The 4447-nt window shown below is 33.5% G+C and overlaps 1 pseudogene; it reads left to right on the top strand.

Annotated features, from left to right (window-relative positions):
• The first annotated feature begins 482 nt into the window (after positions 1 to 482).
• On the top strand, positions 483 to 4237 carry LOC126555753 (uncharacterized; annotated as a pseudogene).
• The last annotated feature ends 210 nt before the right edge of the window (positions 4238 to 4447 follow it).

Below are 4447 nucleotides of genomic sequence, written 5' to 3' on the forward strand. Positions count from 1 at the left end.
CGGGACCAAGTAATGTGCTTTGGAACCAAGTAATGTGTTTGGGACCAAGTAATGTGCTCGGGACCAAGTAATGTGTTGGGACCAAGTAATGTGCAAACAGTTCGGTCTCCATGTAGCGATGCCACAACAAAAAAAAAAAAAAAAGGTTAGGTTAGGTTACCACTCGTTGGAGTTCACATTCAGCAGCTTTAAATACTATATTAAAGTGTAATGATGCATTGTTGAAAACTTTAAGCCAAATTAAAAACTATGAGAAGGGTGATCCTATAATAGGTTCTACATGTAGTGGCCTCATAACATATTTTACATCATACAGATTTTTATTGACGGCTTTTGTGTTCAAAAATGTATTTCATATACTGGAACCAGTAACCAAGCAATTTCAATCTCGTGATTTAGATATTTTATTGGCTACAAATATTCTTCAAAATTCAATCTCAAAATTTATTAAATTAAGAAAAGAATTTAAAAATATTAAATACATGGCTGATGAATTTTTAGAAAGTAGTGCTATATCAATTTGATCCACTAAAAACAATAAGAAAAAAAAGTACCTAGAATGGCAGATATTACTATATATTTTCTTATATCATATTGTATTTTCAAAAGATATCTGTTGATTTTTTGTTAAATTAATTTTTTTTTTATGTTCAGGTGAAATGGTTTGTGATGAACAAATAAGTGACCCGTTAAAAAAATTTAAGGTACAAACATTTAATTCTGTTATTGATATAACATTATCTCAATTGAATAATCGTTTTGATTCTACAAATATTGGTCCTTAAAAATATTTATCTCTACTTTCAAGAAGAAGGATTCAATAAATAAATAAAAATCCAAATGCTTTTCCTCAGGACTCTTTTGAAAAGTTGTGTTTAATGTATACAATGATTGACAGAGATGTATTAATAACAGAATATCTACAATTTTGTAATAACTTCAAAGAAATTGAAAGTTCTCTGCTACTTCCTAAAACTCTTCATGGTTCATTCATTAGTTGTGAAGATCAAAATAATGAAGAATGTGACATTGATTATGACTATAATATCGCTTTGGACGATGATAATGATGAAGACAGAGAGACTAGAGAGACATCTGAACAAGATAAATTAAATATGGTCACTATATACATATAATGAATTATACGTATATATTTAGGTACTTATAGTCCGGGCAACGAAAACTGGCCGGTGACCGGCGTGACTCTAGAGGTCGTTTCCACTCAGGGGTCGTTATACTTCCCAAACTAATTGCCGAGTTTTTTAAAATTAATTTATTAACATGGTATATTTTATTCATTTATTATTATACGAATGATGGGATAAAATGGTTTAAAAAATTATTAGTATAAAGCATTATTTCTATACATATATTGTACATAAAATTTATTAATTGTTAATAATAATTGTAAAACAATCTACAAATACATATTATATATACATAAAATAAAAATAAATCATAATATAATATAATATAATAAAATTAGTTATTCTAATTCCTCTGTATCTGATTCTTCATCACTGGAATCGCTATCATCAGGCAATATCGTCAAAATTATAGGTTCCATTAAGGTGTCTCTAAGGATTTCCTTTTGATTATCTAACTCCTGTAGTTGTTCGGCATGTCTTACACACTTCTCCCAATCCTCTTTGGTTACCGCATCTAACGCTTCGAGGGTAAGACGTTCGATATCCACCATCTTGAAAGTATTGTTGTTTTTCGCCACTTGACTTTTAACTTGGGCCCATATAAGTTCGATTGGATTGTATTGGCAATGATAAGGAGGTAACCATATTACTTCGTGACCATTTTCTAAAGCAATTTGATCAAGCAAATATTGCTTTTCACGTGGAATTAAGCCTTTAATTTTTTGGTGAAGTTCTGGTAACGGTTCAAGCGGGCTAAATTCAATATTTTTTTCAGTCAACCATTTTTGTACGTCAGATTTTCTGCAATTGCTTTTTGGGTAATTTTCTACCACCGTGGAATGATATGATGCATTATCCATTACTATGACAGACGGCTCTTCAAGATTATTTAATAGTTCAACAAACCACTTTTGAAATATTTCAGCATTCATTTGATTATGGTAGTCGGCAGTATTTCCTGTATTATTACGGAATACTAGTTTGGACCCTTGAATAAACCCGTAACGAGCACATCCAGCGTAACACACAATAATCCGACCTCCTTTTCCCGTAGGAACTTTCAAACCTTCAGTGCTACATTCATTTTGCCATATTATTGACCTCGAATGGTTTTAGTTGACCCATGTTTCATCAATATAAACGATAGGGCGATCATCTTTTACCTTGCATAGCGTACAAATGTCTCGAAGAAATTTACAACGAATTGCAATAATGTCATTTCTATCCATTAAAAATTTTCGGCCGTCATTACACTGTTTATAAGAAAATTTCAAATTCTTCAACAGATTTCGCACCGAACTTAAGCAACTAGAATAATTGATTTTCTGTTTTAAATCATTTAATATTAAATTCGCAGTTGGGTACTCATGCAACGTGCTCTGATACTTATATTAAATATAATATATAAATTACTACATACCATAGCTAACAATAACCTAAACATTGGGGGTACAACAAACATTTCTATAAATACGATAAGGGTACAACAAATGTTCTTAAAGTGAGTAGATGATCAAGTACGGATTTCTTTAAACATAAACATAATAGTCATCAACGGCGGAGCGGAGTGAGAACGCCGGCACAATATTTACATTGTCAAAGGCAGATCATCGCACGTATGCTCGTCACCCGGTAGAATTTTATAGATATACAATTACCACCCGGTAGAATAATATAGATGTATAATTGACGCACAGCGTCGATCAGATAACGCAAAGCGTGGGAAGAAGCGGATGCAGGTGTCGCTGACCAACAGGGACCTGAAGGTACCGCGGGAGTCCCTGGACGATATTATATAAGGGGGCCCAGATTAGGCACAAATCAGACGTGATCCATCAGAGTTAGAGCGAGCACCTTCACGTCACCCAGATCAATAGTTTTGTCATTTGGACTTAGAATATTTTTCAATAAAAAACACTAAGAAATATTTCATGAGTCTTCATTTTTTTACAACAACCTATCCGATACTACATCATTCTACTGCTTGTACGTGGCACGTTACACTCACCTCGATCGTAGAACTCGTGCACCGTTCTTCTAACGACATCTGAATCAAAATAGTCAAGCTCTGATACAATTTTCGCACATTTGTAGCCTTTGCATGGAGATTTGAATGATAAAACTTACTTTGATTCATCGGGTTTATCTTCTGAATGTTTTGCTTCAGAACAAATACGTCTAACAGTGCGCTCTGACAATCCACAAGCTTCGCCTGTACGTATTTGAGCTTGTTTAAAGAAATCAGCAGTTAAATCCGGTTTTGATGACAGTTCTTTTAAAAATGTATAAACATTATAAACAATTTGTTTACTCTGGCTGAGTATATAACTATTATTTAAAGACATTTTTCATAGATCCTTGTACAAAAATGTATTCAAACACAAGAAAAAAACAAATATTCAGAAAACTGATTTCAAAAACGTAGATACAACACACTGTCCGTTACAAATGTCAATAGCGTAAAGCACAAAAATACAAAATCAACAGTCGTATACACTATATTATACACGTTTACGATTCGTCCATAATACATTCCAATTCTCCAGCTGTTGTATACCAGTTTTAGATGGGTACCTAAATTTTGAATTGAATAAGGGACTGTGTAACAAAAAAAACACATGCCGTGCGCCTATTGTGTAAACATCTCGGCTGCGTGGTGGCGGCGCGATGCAGTTTGAGAACCCACGGCTAGTCGCTGGTATATGGTAGGTGGGTCAGGGGGGTCACCGGCCAGTTTTCGTTGCCCCGACTATAGTATTATTATTGTTATTATTTTTATTATTACTGGCCATTGGCCAGTAGTCAGTACACTACAAATTTTTAAAATATTTTGTACAGCTTATTTGGCTAATGTCTTCCCAAATCTGTTCTATGTTCTAAAACAAAGTGTAACTTTATCAGTTACTAGTTGTTGTGTAGAAAGAAGCTTTTCGAAACTAAAGATAATTAAAACCAAATTGAAAACATCTATGATGCAAGATCGACTTGAACATTTAATTAAAATAAACTGTGAAGAGATATTCAACCAAACATCGAAAATATCATTATTTCTATGGCTGGCAAAAGCTCTGTAATAAATAAATGTTTTTGTATTATTATATTATTATGTATTTTATGTGTAAACTAGATGTGCCTCGCTCTGCTGTGAAATTCGGTCTAAGTGAGTACCCTAGATCGAAGACGGGACTGTAAAGAAAATATCGTAAAAAGTCTAGTAGACACTATTTTAGTTAACCTAACCTCCGGTGGTTTGGAAGGAGCCGAGGGAGTCCTAACCTAACCTTAGATGGGTTCGAGTG

The sequence above is a fragment of the Aphis gossypii genome, unplaced genomic scaffold, assembly GCF_020184175.1.
Source record: "Aphis gossypii isolate Hap1 unplaced genomic scaffold, ASM2018417v2 Contig01062, whole genome shotgun sequence".
Taxonomy (NCBI): domain Eukaryota; kingdom Metazoa; phylum Arthropoda; class Insecta; order Hemiptera; family Aphididae; genus Aphis; species Aphis gossypii.